The following is an 18,808-nucleotide window of genomic DNA, read 5'->3' as shown; positions in this document are numbered from 1 at the left end:
CTTACTTGTTTCAAATATCTTGAGATACTCTGTTTTGAGATACTCAGTGTTTTCAGTTTGTTCAAGAAAATGACTGATGTTCAGATTGAAATCATTTTCATATATTTTCAGTTTCAGCATTTCACTATGGCAAATAATATGCAACCTGGGGGGAGGGACGGGACGGCAAATTTAATTTAATTTATTATGCAGTCAAAGTTATATTGTAAATTATATAAATTGGGCTGGGTGGGGGGTTTCATTGAAATGCTGCCATAAAAGTTATTAAATATATCCACCATATATCACATTTAGAAGCAACTCTTAGCTGAAGCATTTCAAGACTGGGAATAGATATCTCTGAAGTGATTAGACACAGAAAGCATCCCCTGCAGCTCAGGTGGCAGAACAGAATGGACGCCCAGTATAGGCGAGATATACTGGAGTGTATGTGTTATTTTCCGTCTAAGGAAGGAGTAATATCAGAAGGCAAGCACTTAAGGATGCAGGGTTGATTATTTCAGTGACCCTCTTTTGTTCGTCTCACTACTTGAGGAACAGGATGTTTTGAATGATTGTTCTAATTTTAAGCTTCCAATATTTTTCCAGTTCTGTCCCCCAAAGCCCTACCTGCTCTTGTTCAGTATATTCTGGACTTTCCTATTCTCTCTGAATTCTGATACCACCCTCATTACTATTGCATCTGAGCACCTTCCAATAATGCACTAAGTGGTGTGTGACTAACAGGGCCATGTGTTATTTCTCTCAGCCTCTCTCCAAGGGGAGAATCGTGAGCGTGTAACCCATGTGCCTAATAGGGAGATATCTCTTTAAGAGACTCATTGGGGGGAGGTAGGAGTGAGTTGTATGTGGGTCATTGTTGCTAGGCAGACTAAGCACTCCACATCCAGAAGTTTCTGAAATTGGGTGTGGTAGTTTTGGGTATGCTCCATGAGAGCTTTGCAGAGGTCCATGTTCCCTGTGTGGGCTGGGAGAAGCTGAGCCCAGGAGCAGAAAGCAGGCTGTTGTCCCTAACTCTGAAGCATTTTGCAGCAGGTTAGTGATATGATTAATAGGGAAGCATGGGCAATGCTAATTATAGCAAGGGGAAATGGGGAGGGAAAAATAACTGCTATTTTAATAGTATGCATTCAGTGTTGTTTTGATTTTAGCCAACCTGTTCTAGTTAAATTGTCTCCACTAGTCTGATTCACCAGTTTTTCTTTAAATGTGGTAATGGGGAAAGAGTCATTTGTATTTTCCTATTCTCAGTTTTGTATTTTCTTGTAACAGGGTTTTTTTTAAATCTATACACTTAACTGAGAGGTTGGTTAATCAGTTAGCTGACTGGCTAGCAGTGATTTCAGCAGAGGAAGTGTCTGCATGGATTCCAACTGAACATTCCTACAAGCACGTGGAGGGAAGATGTTGTTTTAGACTCAGCAAACTGTATAGATTTGGTGATCAGAGACTCTAACTGAGACTTAGGTGAACTAAACCTAAGCTTTTGGGAACTCTCAGTTTCTTCTCACTGTGTTTCTCTGGGGATTGAACTGTTTAGATTTTAATTTGTTTATTTATGTTTATGTATAACTGTGAAGGTAATGTCTGTGGATTATAAAACAGCCATGTCATGCTGTAAAAATTATAAAATCTTATTTTAAAGAAACAAATAATAATCTAAAGTATTTAATTAAGTTCATTTCTTTAGTTCCTTTTGGGATCTGAATGTGGGGAGGCTGACCCTGTACAATCCTTACTGAAAATCCTTAGAGACTGAACTCTGGGTCTCCAGCTACTTTCTATGGAATTGTTTTTTTGTTTTGTTTTGTTTAGGCTCTGGACATGGGAAATGAGGTGAACTCTAGCCTACCCAAAGGTTACAAGTGCATTGTAGGTTTGTTTTTTGTTTGATAGAGTTTTTGTTTTGGTTTGGTTTTTAAATATGCATGCCGCTGTGTTGATATGAGAGATGGCAACGTCAAGGAAACACACTTTGCACTTGGAGTGGAGGGTGGTGCAGTTTGTGATGGTCTTTCCTTTCTGTGGTAGTTTGTTCCACAGGCTTGGGCCAGCCCTGAGAAAGCTTTGTCTCCTCCAGATAACTTTATCTTTGTGGCAGACAGATCTGTTGTGCCTGAGGAGCAGAGTTGTTGACCATGGTCTTCGTCCCAGAGCTGCAGGTGGTAGGCCTTATGCTGTGCCTGAGCCATTGAGTGACCTTGAACCTGACTTGGTATTTTATAGGAAGCCAGTATAGAGAGTGGAGGACAGATCTGATGTGCTCCTCCTAATAACCTGTGTTGATGAGGAGACATGCCATAGCATTCTACGCTCGATGAAGTTAAAGTTTCCTAAGGGCTAATGCATTGCTTTGGTATCTGTACCACCAGATGCGACGTGACAAAAGTCTGTATAAACTGAGGCCAGGTCACTGTTCGCCAGGATGTGACAGAATCTCCTGGCCACCTGGTGATGATAGAAAGCTGAATCTTCAAATAATGCAATGTGAGAGCTTAGTGTCATTGGAGAATCCAAGAGCACTTCTGAACTGTGAACTTAATTGACCGATTGTGGGTGTATGTCTCCAACCAAAGAAGACTGTGCTTTTGGCTCCAAACTCTTCCAGCTGCTTTCTGCTCCCCACCAACATAACATCTATCTTGCTTGGGTGCAGTATCAGCCAGCTGTTCTTCATCCAAGAACTGATCTCACTTAAGCACTCCGCCATCTTAATGGTAGTGGTATGGTCATATGTGGTGAAGGATAAGTAGAGCTGGGTGTCCTCTGCAGATTGCTGGCACTTAAGTCTGTTTTGTCTGCCAGTTTACCTCGTGGCTGCATGTAGAAACTGAATAGAACTGAATCTTGTGGGACACCACAGATGAGGGGTCTAATGGCAGAGGTGCAGTTTCCCATTAGTACTCTTTGGTACATCCCTCTAGGGAGAACTTTAAACCATTTTAACATGTTCTCCTGGGCTCCTGCCATCTCTCTCAGGTGAGACAGCAGTATCTAATGGTCTGCAGTGTCAAGGGATGTAGAGAGATCCAGGAAGATGAGAACAGATGTCTGCCATCTATCCATTGACAGTCAGAGATCACCGGTATTCCATGATTCTGCAGCTGCAGACTGTGCCGCAGAATCCACTCATTGCCACATACAGGGGCTCCAGAATCAAAGCTTTTTTAAAAATTAAGTTTGCAAGAAAACTTCCCAAATGTGAGCTGAGTGTAAATTTATGCAGAAATGTCTGTCTGAGTCTTTAGGCAGCCTGAAACAATAGCTCTGAGAGGCATGAGCTGTCCCCATTATTTTTTCAGTAGGTTAACTCTGAAATCTAGAATGTTGCAGAATCCACAAAGCCTTTCAGCCGAATGGAAACCCATTGTATTGCAGAGTAGATGGAGATCTAGAGTGTACTATTGCAAAACAAAATTCCACTCGTATTCAGTATTTATATTTACATATTTATTCACACTGTATCTTATGGTTTAATTACTATGATTATATTAGCTAATGTCATTATTCGTTCTGAGGACAGAAGGATGAATGATTCGGATATGTGTGCACATTGTAGTGAATTTTAGCACACGGACTGCTTTACAAAGCTTAACTAATTAACTGCCATAATTAATGCCTATCTCACAAGAGTTCTGTTTATGCCCATTTCACCAATAGGGAAACTGAGACAGTAAAAGCTGAAATTTTAAAAGCAGCCTAAGTGAATTAGATACCCACGGGTGCATTGACTTTCTTAACTAAGGCCAAAGAGGGAGTGTGTGTGTATCAGAGCTGGAATTCGAATATCGGAGTCACTTGCTCTCACTCTTCTTCTTAGTTCACTAGATGAGGCTGCCTATCACACTAGTGAACTACTCTGCCCTGTTGTGGTCAGAGGTCACACTACCTGGTTAGTGGAGACTAGCATAGCTGCAGGCAACTAGTAGGGAGGGAACTTGCAGTGGATGGAGCACCAGAAGGAAAAACTCTGGTGCACTACACCCAGCCGTCTGAAATGGTCTAAATGTCTGCTCACCCGTATTACTCCCCCTGACAACATATACACAAATCAAGGGAGCCATTCTTCAGGTCTCATGGATCAGCTCTGGGTGTGGCTACAGTGAAATACATACGACTTTGGTAAAAATCATGATGACAAACCTTTCATCATAGCATATGTTCTGAAGGCTGTATCCACCAGGGAAAAAGGCTGAAAACATAGCTTTCATTTTAAACAAATAAGAGGAGCCTTGACATTTTGAGGTCCTCAAAATAAGGAGCGGGACATGACTGCATGCTTCATGGACATTAAAGGCCAGCTGTGGCTGAATGTAGAATCACAGGAGTGAGGAACGACAAGGACATTTTTAGTCCATCTGTTTCATTCCTCTGCCAAGGCAGAAGTCAGTATTGTGGTTCTCTGCCTGCTTCCTTACCTCTGTACTTCATTCTCAGGTGCTGGTGTGTGGATAAAAAGCAAAGCAAAATATTTTTTGTTGTCATCTTCACATTCCAGGACAAATCCCACAACAGCTGTGGAATCCATGGGTATCACAGCCATCAATGGTCTGCTACCCAGAATTTCACTCACCAGGTCATTGTGCAGATAAATGGAAGGAGTGACGTTTGTCACTGCTTTGCAATGAGCTCACATTCAGTTCTTGTTGACAGCAGTTATTGTCACTTGGTATGCAGCTCAGCTGAAGCTGTCCTTTTTATGAATGCAGGTAAGGGGGAAAAATAACCTGCATCTTCAAATAATGCTTTCTGTCATCACCAGGTGGCAAGGAGATTCTGTCGCATCCTGGCGAACAGTGACCTGACCTCAGTTTATACAGACTTCTGTCACGTTGCATCTGGTGGTACAGATACCAAAGCAATGCATTTTTCCAAGACAGCGCACAGAGTAAGTGATTCTAGAACAGTGTTACAGGTTGTATTCATCAGACATACTACTATGGAAAGACACTGGCTAGCATATTTTCCATGTACTTAATTAAGGATATTTCCATGCATTTAAATTTTCTTTTATTATGAGATAGTGAATTTCTCCATACACCAAATCCTGATCTCATTAATACCTGTAAATCCGGACTAATTACACTGAAATCTGTCTATTTAATCTATCTATTCTCAAGTATGCTAATCATTATGGTATCTAGGAACCTATAGTTGTATTCTGGACTTACACCAGTGTAACTGAGTTCAAAGTCTTACGTGGTATTTCTTGTCCTTCATAAACAATTTATCAGTCGGAATGATGTTAGGTGACTTCCACTCTGAAGTAATCACCGCTTGGGCGGCAAGAAGATGGGTAGGTGTGCTGAAGGTAAATGATGTGGTAGAGGAATGAAAAGTGAGAGTCCATGCTGTTGTTGTTTTCCCACCAAACTAGTGCCAGTGATGCACTTGGGTGTGAAATGTTAGAATAATAGTGAGAGATTTGTATCCAGAACTGTTCTTTGCTGGAAAATTCCACCACATACACATACAATATGGCTGAAATAGTCTTGTGGAATTGTCAAGGAATTTATTAGCTCTCCCTTACCATAGACACCAATACACACAACTCCTCTCCACAGATACATTCACACACAGGTTCACACTCCCTCCCAGCCACACACCTTAGCACATGCTCTTTGCCTGCATACTCCCCCTTTCCCCACCTCTGCCATTAACTTGCTACTTAGCCCCCACCCCATTCAGTATTAACTGGTCACATCCCCAACTCCTCAGTTTTCTCAGCGCTGCACCAAATTTCTCCATTCTCTTTATTTTCTCCTACCCCTTTGCTTTCCCCCTCCCCAAATATATAATTTCTTTTCCATGCTCAATCAGATCTATCACTGTGAGGAAAAAGCAGGTTTTCAAGGCTCCACCAGCCTCTGCTGTTCTCATTCCAGCAGCTGTGGCCACCTCAGTGCCTATCTCCGCATCAGGCCTCAAGTGTTCCCTTCGTGGAAGGTGCTTCAGCCTTGCTACTGGTTTTTCCGCTTGCAGCTCCGCTTCTCCAGTCCCTGTAGCTCTGTTCTGCCTGCTTCCTGGCTTATGGCATTCAAACCTGTTGGAATCTTTGGTCCCTCCCTGAGGAGCTGTGGTACTCCTCCATAGGCCTGGAGGGAGAACTATTGGGATGGTCTGTGGGAGGAGGCTTCAGGATGGCAGGAGGCAGTAGGGTTCTAAATATAACCTTGGCCAGCAGGGAGTTGAAGATGGAACAGACCTGGCCTAGGAGAGGGGTGACACTGATTTTCACTACTCAGACCCATGGACCTGAGTGTGGGAGGTATCCAAGAGCCAGACACTCGGAGAATTCATCAGGTGTCATTGCAGCTGCTCTGTTGCTGAATTCTGAATGGAGCTCCCCTTACAAGCCAGCCAATGTTGCAGCCTCAACTCTCTCGTATTGCCCAGCAGTTGCAACATCTGTTAGACTTGGTTTGTGTTTTGAAGATGATCTTCACAGTTTTGAGGGCTACAAACCTAGGTCCAATACCTGCTCTGACTCTCACTCTTTGGAACTCCATTCAAGCCAATAACGTGTTAGCATGAGTTAGGGTGAATTAAGCCCTTAATTTGTTTTATATCAAAGCTTTGCTTTTGAAGAAGCTTTTAATTTGTCCCTGGCAAGAAGGTGAGTGGAATTTTACAAGGTTGGATTAAAATGACCAATTTGTATTCAACTCCTCCAACAGAAACGAGAGTCAAGCAAATGCATGTTATGCAGCCTTGAGACCTCACTCACATTTGCTGTTCTGAACTTTGTTCCCATTGGTCTGCCTTAAAATATCTAAGTCTTTTAGTGCGGTGTAGTTTCAGGGAAGTCAAATACAGTGATTCCATTTTACATCAGCTGAAGATCTCGGCTAGAGTTTCTTCCTTCCTTCCTTCCTTCATTCAAAAACTAGCTTTTCTCATGTTGAACAGGGAACGTTAAGCAGCCAGCACACGTTAAATCTAAAGCTCTGCACAGGTTCTGTGACAGACACTGAAAGTATCCTAAAGTGGTGTGAAACACTACATTTAATCAGACCAGGTTATGAAGAGTAAATCGTAAGGGGATATCTGAAATACAACCTGAACATGCTACTTCAGAACACTGGTATTCTCAATATTGCTTTGAGAAGCTCAAGTATCTCTGTCTTTAATGAAACATCGAGCATTGGACATAACATTTGAGTACAATTCTCACTGGCAGCGAGTATAATAGGCCAGTGGAGGCTAAGCCTTCCCAAACAGCCAGGCCGTGTCCCTGCCCACATTCCGCCCCCGAAGCCCCACTCCTGTGTCCTTCTCTTCCTACGCTGCTTCTCTTCCTGCCTTCGTGCCACCTTTCCCCCGAAGCCAGTAGGGACTAGAGTGGGCAGGCGGGCCAGCCAGCTGGGACAGGTGGGCCAGTGTACAAAACTACATGAAACTTTTTACTGCTCTGAAGAAAGTAAGAAGAATCTTCATTAAAATCTAACAAGATTTTATTGTAAACTGATCTTATTTTTCTTTACATTCCAGAAACTTTTAAAAAATGATTTTTGTACGTTATACATACATGCACACTCACACAGGAGGTGTGTACATAGTGTTTTGTAGTTTTTTTTTAATTTTTATTTTAGAGCTATGTGGAGGATGGAAGTTTAATTTCACAAAGGCTTTTGAGATTTAAAAATTGACTTCCTTCCAAATCAGAACAAAACCTGAAAATTTTGAAATTCTTTGTGAAAGAAAATTCTGAAAAAAAAATTCCATTAAGGTTAGTCGAAACATTTGATTTCAATTTTGACTTTTTAATTTTGTACTATATTATAATATAGCACAAAATTTCAAAATGAAAAGTCATTTCAAAAGAAAAATATTGAATGTTTCAATAGGAAAATGTTGAACCAGGCAGAAAATGTTGAACTGTTTTTCACGGTTTTCTTCTGAAATGACATTCCAGAAAAATTGACACAATTTCACAAAGTATTTCAATTTCAGTAAAACTGCATATTCTGATTAAATACGATTCCATTGAAGTTTCTCCAACCAGCTCTACTGGACTACCTTTAAAGAGCCAATAATATTCTGATTAGGGTGGGCACTGGTTTGTAAGGTTAGGAGCTGGTTTCAAACTTCCCCGAAGTTTGGAGCTGAGATTTTGGTCCCATCCCATCTCCTACTGTGAGATGGCTGACTCGGGTCACTTTAATAATATTCTCTAAAATACAGAACAAATCTTTCTTTTAACAAAGATCCTGTTTGCTGGTCTTAGGCAAGTAGATACATTGATTTCACTGAGATTACTCATGTCAGTAAAACAAGCAGGATTAAAGCTTTTGTGAGGAAAGGATGCCGCTTTTGTGAAGTTTTATGTTTTACCCTTTGGTTAATATCTGTTGTTAGATTCATCTGACTTGGTTACAAATAGATAAATAAATCCCATGATTTGCCCTGATTTTTTTGCTTCTGTCAGGACCACAGGAGGAGATAGGATATCTCTGTAGTCAGTTCGACAAAAGCAAAAACAACTGCAACACTTCATGAGTGGCAATAACTGATTTTCTGTCAATCCTGGGGAAACCTATCACCAAGAGAGAGCCATGCTGTGGCAGTGTTTCCCTTTATGTTCTGTTTCTTACCTTTCCTCTTTTGGGGGAGATTTCCCATGTGGAAAGGACATGTTTCATTTAGATTTAAACCATGACATATTTGTATGTAGGTTACCTACGTGTGTGGAGTACAATCTATGAAAAAGGCAGTTTTTACATTTTATCATATCAACGCCTGATCTCAGCGTTATGTAAAATATTTGCTACTTACATAGCATGTGCCAGTGTGGTCACACGTTTTTGTTCCACACGGGTTACTTTGGAGCCTTAGGGCCCTACCGCATTTGCAAAGATTTGATTTAGATAGATGCAATGCCATCATGCAAACGTAAATATTGATGGGGGTGGGGGACAATAGTTCAAAAATACAGATTACCTTTTAGGTTAGTTCTCTCACTCTTGCAGGTGTGTACATGTATGTGCATAAAAATAATATATAAAAAATGCAGGACCAATACCCACACAGCTATATCTTCTCATGGCAATGCTACCACTGTGCTTGCATTCAGGGAGGCCATAACAGTGAATCAAAGGTTTTCTCCTAGCTGAACTAAAGTTGGGAGCTTGTTTCTCCTGCCCACACTCTTTGCTTTTATGTATGTACATGACAATAGAAAAGGCATCGTCCCCACTACAGTATGTAAGTAGCATGTGTTGCAGATGAATACTGAGTTCAGGTAAATTACCAAGAGAAAAGCAGACGGTCTGATTTTCTTTTCATGTAACGTGAGTGTGGAGAGTTCGTAAGTTATCCATGCTTATAGCCCTCAGGGATCAATTTTATACAAGCCAAAGAAATAACCTTGGTGTGCAGGCTCTGTCAGTCTGTGTTCAGTACTTACGTGACCCCCGTTACTGTAGTATCTGAGCACCTCACAATCTTTAATGAATTTTGTCCTCGCTACAGAAGGGGAGGTAGGGACGTGCTATACTCACCATTTTACAGATGGAGAACTGAGGCAGAGAGAGACTGAGTGGCTTGCTCCAGGTCCGAGGAACTGAACCCAGCTATCTCCAGGCCAGTGCTTCTTAACCATTGAACTATCCATCTTCTGACTCCCAAGGAGATTGGGGCCAGATATTTGTGTAAAATGGTATAGTTCCATTGTAGCAGATCATACACTGAATGTCTACTTAGCTTTAGGCTGTCTCCCCCCTGTAGGATCCAAGTAACTCCCCACTGTGATAATGGAAGTTATTTGTCTCCTGTAGTGAGAGAATAGGGTGCAGGGAAGGATGCCAGTTTACATCATTCTTTCAGTATGCCCAGCTCACCTCTTCAGCTAACACGTGGAGTGGAGGGCGAGAGATCAGTCACGAGTTCCCACTTCTCCACCATTTGAGTGAAAACATGGAGTGTGAAGATCAGGATAATATAATTAGGTGATTGAACATTTTTGCTCATTCGTTCAACAAAACAATACCTTTTTAAAAATGTCCATTTTAAACTAATTTTTGGGGGGTTTCCTTGAAAAGTTAAAACTTAATAATCGAAAATTTGGGTTTTTTTCCCCTGCAAAACCTTAAAAATGTCAATGAAAACAAAATATTTTTTCATCTCAATGTATTATAGGAGCATAAATCATTTCCTTACCAGCTATAATAATACTAGTTAGTATTTGCAGTATATAGTTCTTTACATCTTCATAGCGCTGTATAACATTTATGGAAGCTTGTATATATGCATGTATATTATAGATATGGAACGATAGGCTATATTATGAACATCGTTTCCTTTGCTTTGCATACCCAGCACTTCCGTTTGTACAGAATAAGACATGAGCTCGTGCCAGGGATGGGGAAAGGGGACCTGATCACCGAGCTAGATATAGGAGGAAGGGTGTATCTCTCTCTGTCAGCTGAGATCTTTTCCCAATATAAGTTGTACATTTTCCTAAAACTTGATTTCCTTATACTTAGCTATGATGTGGTAATGATCACATCTGTCCTCTTTTTTTTTTTTTAAATATTCTGCTTCTGTTGCAGATTTCCTTTCTTACTTGAAAGCCTAGCAATAGAAATGCAATTTCCTCCCTCTCTGAAGCTTGCAGCTGCTGGATTCAGATGGGGTCAAATGTTTAGCAGCATGAGGGATGCAGCCATGCCCACTTTTGTCTGTGATTTGTCCATACGTACAGTACAGAAAAACAAAACAGCTGTCCTTTTCAAATAGGACTTCAGTAGAGTTTACACCATGGCTAAATTTAGCCCCATCATGGTTAATATTTGCTGAAGATCAATAATCCATAGACACAATATACATACACACAAAATGAGTGACTGTAACAGAGACAGTGGTGTGTTTTAATGACTTCACTTGTTACCAGGTGTTTGTTCACAGGCTGTTGCATAGTTATACAATGGGATGACAAGAGTTCCTCCAGCCCTCAGTGTAAATCCAGTTTACTATGAAACTAATGGATTGTAGTTTTAATGATGTTGTCTCCCCCGCCCCCACCAGGATGCATCTTCTTCTATTTTCATGCCAAGTATGTCACTATTTCATAACACAGTAAATCAGATCATTCCTTTGATGCTGTCCACCAGTGCAGCTGTACATCTGAGTCTTGTATACCCTAGAGTGGGATGTCTGTAGCAGCAGGCAAGCAAAGAATCTACTGGAGTTCTGTTCTTATATTTATTTAGCGTCTATAGAAAAACATTTTTTTTTTAAACATCCAGACATCCGTTGGAGCTAGCACGGTTTTCACTAATAGCTGCCACTAGAGCTCTGGAGACAGACAGACCAATCCATATGGAAACAAGGTTTCCATAAATCTGTCAGGCTTGAATTCTCTAGTGGAGCCTCATCCAGCCGCTTACCACGATTTTCTTTTTCTTGTTTTTAATTCCTGCTCGAGTCAAGTTCAGATAAACCCATTAGTTAGCAGCACTCTTGAAACAAAGGTATAATTTAATTGTCTCAGAAATCCTGAGAACGTTAAGCCTTTTCTCCCATACTGTATAGACATACATATACATTTGCATATTCCCACATTCACTGACGTACATTCATGCAGCCCATTGTTGTCTCCAATGTATGTGCTTTTAGGATGTAGGGGTTGGTTGCTTGTAAAATGCAGGTATTAGACCCTTAACGCTGCTAAGAAATGGAGAGGCCTGCTAGCCACAGAACCATTAGCATTTGATAACTTCTGTCCATTCTACTTCTTGTTATGCTCCATTGGAGCTGTTTCAGAAATGACAGGGGATTAAAAGGCTCAGGGGATTGAAAATGGGCAACAGTCTTTTACCTCAAGGTCAGAGGTTCATCTCTGACCTAGACTAATAGTGGCTGAGGCTGGCTGAAAGTCATTAGCATCTGAAATGAGTTGGCGATTCTCATTCCAATTCCTTCTGGGCAAGTGCTCCCACATCATAAAAATGACCCCAGCTGGCTTTAAATGGCACCCTAGTGGAGCACTTAACAGGCAGAGAAACTTCTCTCTCACTCCTGGATGTGGTCAGGCTGGGTGCAGCAGTGAGGCACGTTGGTGGGGCAGTGTGGATAAGTGGAGGCCTTGTTTTTTCAGAAGGCTTCCCCATCTCACTTCGTCACCTTTGCCAGCACCAAACTTACTTTTAAAACAGGAAAAAGAAATTCAGTATGACATTACTCAGGGATACAGCAAAGGATGGAAGATCTAGCTAGACTGGAAAGGTTGTACATAGGCAAAAGTGTCTGCCATTAAGTAACACAGCTGTCCAAAATGAGGCTTTTGAGTGACTTTTTCATTTTGTTTTCTTTCTTCTTAGGCATAGATCTTAGGAAGGATTTTTCCTTATCCTGAATCAGAAGGAAATCTAGCACAGAAATCTCTGTAAATCAGAAGACAAGTTAGATAACATAGTGATTTGGGGCCAAAAGATTCAACTGAATCAGATTATAGTTATAAGAATCTGCCTTCCATAAGATTCCAGATGCTATCTGGTAAATTGGGTGACGTAATCATGAGACCTAGACTTCTCCAGAGCTATCTGAGCCAGCACACCGGCCTCTGCCGTCAATTCATGGCAGTATCCAATTCTCTTTGTGGAACAGATCCTGTAGGCCAGTGGTTCTCAACCTTTTTTCATTTGCAGACCCCTACAAAATTTCAGATGGAGGTGCAGACTCCTTTGGAAATCTATTGTCTGTACATATCGTTTTTAATTCTTTTCAGTCAGTTTTCAGTCCATCTCTTGCAGACCACTTAGACGTAGTCTGCGAAACCCTGGAAGTCCATGGCCCACAACTTGAGACCCTCTGCTATAGTCAATCCTGTGGCCACTGTTCCCTCTAAGCTGTGCGCGTGTGCACGCACACACAAATCCTAAACCCCGCACACACGGCAAAACACCACGCGCACAAAAATTTGCACAGAAGAAATTTTTTGCGCACATGGCCTGTCAAAAATTGGAAGGAACATTGCCTGTGACCTATCAGATCCATTCTGGATCCTAAAAATACCCAGTCCTAGAAAGGTAAAAATGAGCTCATTTAATTACAATTTCTTCGGCGTGTTGTTTCGCGTACTTCAAAGCAGGAATGCTGATAAGAAATGAACATAAAAAGGTTACATGATTTTCAAAACATTCACAAATAATGTTATGGCATTGAAAGATACAGCTGATTCTCTGTCCTTTGCACCTTATCTTTTTTTTTTTCCTTTTGAAACACTGAGAGTAGCCTTTGAATTCCTCAGCTTTGGTTGCTTTATTGCATGTCCTTGCTATTTTTAAACAGTTATTTTGTGTTTCATTTCCTGGAGGCCTTTGTTGTAGTGGTATTTCTCACCCCCTCCTCCTTCCTTGGCAATCAGGATGCTGGTTCACCTTGAGGCCAATACATCCAGATGAGGCCTGTTCTCAACTCCCCCCACCCCTCCCAGAAGACGAAGCATTTTACCCCATCTAAGTTATTATGTTGTAGTGGTAGGTGTTCAGTAAAATTCACAGATTCCGACGGGCCATGACATGAATGTTCCCGCTATTGGAGCGGAGAAAGCTTGGTCACCCTGGAGATATTTAAATTGCCTCTGAACGAGAATTGGCACGTCAGAAGTCAATATGCGAAAGTGGGGCTATTGCAACAACCCGGATATAGGTGACTGCGGTGAAACACAAACCATGGATCATCTGTCGGTCTGCCAGCGCCTGGAGGAACCATGCACCATGGATGAGCTCACCAGGGCTACAGACTCGGCCATATTATGTACCGCATGCTAGAAAAACCTCTGATTGTCATGGAAGGACACAAGTAGAAGACGACTCCATTTAAAGCTCCACCCTTCTGATGGCCATAACTGCGGTGGAGCCTCTCTTTGTGCGGACTTACTTACTAGCAATCCATGCAACTGTAACTGCTGCCGCTCTGTGAATTGGCTGACAGGAGATTTTAGTGCCAAGGGGCGGATGTCTCCCTACTGACTACAGCGCAACCCAGTCTGCAATTCTTAACATCCAAGAACTAAACGGGAGTAAGAAACCCAAGTCTGTTCTTCAGTCTATGCCATACATCACAGTATCTGGTGCTGCTATCAAGTCACTAGAGTGACTGACTGTCTCCTGTCTCCAGGCCTTTTTCCATACCACCCTCTCCACATGAACTATTTCCCCTCCTCCCACTTTGCCAAGCCACTATCCTTCCTTCTTTCATGGCCCTATTGAAGAGTGTACTACTTCTGGGATTTCCACAAGAAAGTAGCCAAATCCTCCTAGGTTGAGTCATTTGGGCTTCTCACATGGTGTCTTCTCCATCCCTGCTGCCTATTAGATTGTAAATGCTTTGTGGCAGGGCTTATCCAAGGTTTGTGTCTTGTGTATCATCAGACTCCGTGTCATCGCTTAACACACACTTCAGTTGGGCTTCCAAAGGATGAAAGCTTGAAGATCTAAAATAAACCCCACAAGGGTTTAACCTTGGTACCTTAAACAGATAACCCATATCTTTTATCCACTGTGCTGTACACACTACAGCTAACTGTATTTGTGACAATCTAACGCTGTTGGTTTTGCCCCCTGGAGAGTCCGCATGCTCTCCATGCCGCCAAACAAGCCTTTTCGGAATTGCAGGTTAAATATGGAGCTCAAACAAAGTATGTTTCCTAGTGCAGGAATGCAGATTTTCGTGCAAATCAGATTTTATTTTCTGCGTGTTCTTTTTTCTTTGACAAAACAAGATTTTTTCCCCCCTACACTTTAGCCAGACATTTCTCTCTAATTAGAGCACCTGTTGAAAAAATCCTTTTGTATGTGATGTTAAAGTAATCAGCTGTGCACAAAAACACAAAGCCAGCACTCCACGCCACAGCACTACTGCAAGGAGAGGTGTGTGCAGAATGGGAGGATGGTCTAATGTTTAGGGTACTCACTAGGGCATCTCGTTTGCCATAGGCTTCCTGTGTAAACTGGGGCCAGTCACTTAATCTCTCTGTTTCTTAGTTCCCTGTATGTAAATGGGGATAATGCTTTCCTACCTCAAAGGGGTGTTGTGAAGATAAAATACCTTCTAAAGATTGTGAGGTGTTCAGATACTATGGTAAGTAGGCCAGGGAGGGCACCGTGTGAGTATGTAAGGCAGACAGATATGTAGAGGGATTTCTGTACACTGGGCAGGTTGGCTGCATGCTGGCTCCTTAGCACAGTTCTACCTAAACATACTGTTTACTCTGGCACTGGGGAGTGCTGAAGTTCACACGCACTGAATTAAGTCGCAGTGCTCAGGGCATCACTGCCCTTTGCCTGTAGAGTTCAGGTCCTGCGCAGTACAGAGAATAAGGGCAGTGTTCGTTTTCTAACGGGGATTCAAGTCATGATTAACTGTCACTTTCGTGCTGTATACAAATCAACTATTGCACTGAGGTTATGTTTTAAACTGAGCAATCCAATAATGCTGATGTTTTACAATTCTGTATTGTGGAACAAGTCTGTCAGATCACATTTAAACAAATGAAGCCATTTTGAATTTCAGTGAGAGTAAAGAAGAATCTAAAATAGTTAAGCTGATAGTCTGACAGCTTTGAGGTGAAGGATGATCCAGTGGCTGAAGCAGAGGACTGAGAATCAGGAGATCTGAGGTTCTGTCTTTGGCCTGCAACAGATTTTGTGACCTTGGGCAAGATACTTAATCTGTCTATGCCTCCGCTTCTCCATGTGTAAAATACGGAACATAATATTGACTTGCATCACATCTGTGTTGTCAGCTTACTTTATTACTTTTTGTATGAGCACTTTAAGATTCTCAGTTGAAAGGTGCCATAGAAGTGCAAAATATTATTGATTTATTTTGCAGTCTTCTAATGGCTGGGTAGGCATTCCTTTGAAATCTCCAAAGGAAAGTGTGTGGGGAGGGGGAGGGAGAGGACTGCTCCTGGGTACAGTAATTCTACTTATACAGAATTGTAATAGAGATTCCTCACGATTTCATTTTGCTTCAGATTTTTACCTACGAAAATGGAGTTTTATAATAGAACTGACTGACAAATCCTGCACTTTCATGGTGCAAATAGTACCATAATTATTGAACAAACACAAAGGTTTGTACATTGTACCTCCAATCTGCTAAGGTAAGTGAGAGTTAAAGGGCTGGCGCTCTGAGAGCTCACCCAGCTAATGGATCAGGGTTTTTACAGACAGAAGGGGTATGCTGTAGTCAGAGTGGTAAATCTGTAGTGACAGATGTTGGTTCTATATTTGTCAATGACCTGCTTGGCATTGCATGCAGTTCATTCTACAAACAATAATGGAAACATGGTGTGAGGTAGAGAGAGGGGGAAATAAAGCTGTGGTTAAAATGAAGGTATACATTGAAAAATGTTATTTTAGTTTAAAATATTTTCCCCACCTGAATTACTTAACTAATTTTTTTTAAAACAAGAGTCCTGTGTTTGAATAGGTATGAGATGCCTTCAGTTGCCTCTTGTTCCCTCTCCCTCACCTTGCTGTTGAGCACCAGACATCTGTCAAAACTATGGTAATGGCTTTCTCCTGATTTGAAAGGACGCTTAGTATTTGTCAGACTTTTCCCTGGCTACCACTTTCCTGTAGTTGTACCGTATCTGTCCCTGCAGGGCAAGAGTTAGGTGCCATGTTGTAAAAGAACCACGTTGTCTTAAGCTACGCCTACAGTATGAGCTAGGAGTGTGAGTTCTTTGCTCGCGTAAATATGCTTGTGCTAGCTCTCATTGAACTAGCGTGAGTATAAGTAGCCGTGTGTAGCTGCGGTCGCACGGGGAGTGGCAGGGGAGGGACAGCTTAGCTGTGATGTGTACATAGGCCCACTCTTTTCAGATGGGCTTGTACACAGCATGGCTAAGCTGTGCCTATGCTGCTTGTGCTACACCAGCTATACACATATGCACATGTTTATACGCACAGGAGCTCGATGCAAGCCCCTGCTCCTGTGCCGGTGAGTATGTGGCTGGGAACCACACCCCTAGCTTGTAGTCTTTGAGGTAGCTGTAATGTTAGTTGTTAGTGGATGGGAGGTAGGGCGGGGGAGGATTCTGTGCAAAGAGAAATAGTTTGGAGGAGAGGATGCTCAAAACTTTAAGACACACTAGTATGGCCAAGTGGTGCCATCAATGGAGGGTCTCCACTAACCTTGCTCATGATTATTGTACCTTCCTTTGCCCTTCCTCCTTCAGAACAAAATCCTAAACTCTTTGACTTGGTACCAGCTGTTCCCTTGTCTTTCCAGCCAGAAAGGCTCACTGAGGATGGGGAAATGCTGTGCATGGTTATTTTGAAATCCAGTAACATCCAGCTGTGAATTGCATGAAAAATGCTGTGAAGCTTTTGGTTCTGTTTTGACAGTCCTTGGCTACTGAAAATTCTTCCTCTCTGCCCACAGTCCACTAAAACCAAGTCAAATCCACATACACTTTCTCCCAGTTTTTTAGCATTAGGTGACCACAATCATTTCTTGGTCACTGGCAGGATAAATTTTGTCAGCCTCACTGAGGGGAAAGATGTTCCAGAATCTTCTTTGGTGGTTGGTTCCATTCTTCCCTGTTTCCATTCGCTGGTGGATCTGTTTGGAGTCTGTGGGTATAACTAGCAGCAACAGGACAAAGTTAAGGGCACAGCTATATGCAAGCTGGTTATTTTGGAGGAACATTGTGATGTTGCACTCAATATGATTTTATGAAAATATGCTAATAAATGTGAATATAATGTAACTGGAATATGCTTCATACAAAAGATCTCTTGTAAGATATCATTACAAAGCTTATAATCTACTGTGTGTGGTCATCCTCTTTGTATAAACTTACCACTCTTGTATCTGAAGCTAGAAATATGAAATATAACTCTGAGGGCCTATTGTAATTATACAAAGTGTGGGCCATTAATGGTGGTTTGGAATCTTGATGGCTCCCATTAACCAGGACAATTGACTGTAGTTGCCTCTGTTTACTTGTAAGTCTTCCTGTATACTTGTGGGCTGGCAAGTGGGTAATGAAGTCTTACAGAGACGTGATCATGTCAGCTGAACTGGAATCCATCTTTAACCCAGTGCTTTTCCATTTAGAAAGAGGGGTGGGAACCCAGAGAGGGGCAAAGGATTCCTGCCTTGTGCAAAAGATATATAAGGGAGTGGAACAGAACAAAAGAGGCTGCAGTCATGAGAAATCCCCTGGCTACCACCTGAGCTGGAACAAGGGCTGTACCGGGGAAAGAATTGTACCTAGACTAGGAAGGAGTCCAGTCTGTGATAGAAGCTTATTGAAACATCTCTGAGGGTGAGAGTTTATCTGTATTCAGGTGTCTTACTGTATTAGGTTAGACTTGCGTGTTTTGTTTTTATTTTGCTTGATAATTCACTTTGTTCTGTCTGTTATTACTTGGAACCATTTAAATCCTACTTTTTGTATTTAATAAAATCACTTTTTACATATTAACCCAGAGTATGTATTAATACCTGGGGGGCAAACAGCTGTGCATATCTCTCTATCAGTGTTATAGAGGGCGAACAATTTGAGTTTATCCTGTACAAGCTTTCTACAGGGTAAAATGAATTTATTTGGGGTTTGGACCCCATTGGGAGCTGGGCATCTGAGTGTTGGAGACAGGAACACTTCTCAAGCTGTTTTCAGTTAAGCCTGCAACTTTTGGGGGACATTGTTCAGACCTGGGTCTAGGTTTGTAGCAGGCTGGCATGCCTGGCTCAAACCAGGCAGGGCACTGAAGTCCCAAGCTGCCAGGAAAAACTGGCTCAGAGGTAGTTTCGGCACATTGGTTGGCAGTCCCAAGGGGGTTACTGT

At 41.9% G+C, this 18,808-nt stretch overlaps 1 non-coding gene across 3 annotated transcripts in view; it reads left to right on the top strand.

Moving 5' to 3' along the window:
• Positions 1 to 857: 857 nt before the first annotated feature.
• Positions 858 to 18,808, top strand: part of LOC140906961 (uncharacterized) — a 167,685-nt gene continuing 149,734 nt past the window's right edge. For 2 of the 3 annotated variants that reach the window (XR_013635347.1, XR_012157315.2), the window contains exons 1-2: positions 858 to 1,035; positions 4,763 to 4,888. This is a non-coding gene — a transcript (uncharacterized LOC140906961). The remainder of the gene's footprint in view (positions 1,036 to 4,762; positions 4,889 to 18,808) is intronic. The other variant, XR_013635346.1, reaches the window with a different exon arrangement.

Source organism: Lepidochelys kempii, chromosome 2 (genome assembly GCF_965140285.1).
Source record: "Lepidochelys kempii isolate rLepKem1 chromosome 2, rLepKem1.hap1, whole genome shotgun sequence".
NCBI lineage: Eukaryota > Metazoa > Chordata > Testudines > Cheloniidae > Lepidochelys > Lepidochelys kempii.
The sequence above is the reverse complement of the archived record's forward strand: the minus strand, read 5'-3'. Positions and strand labels throughout refer to the sequence as shown.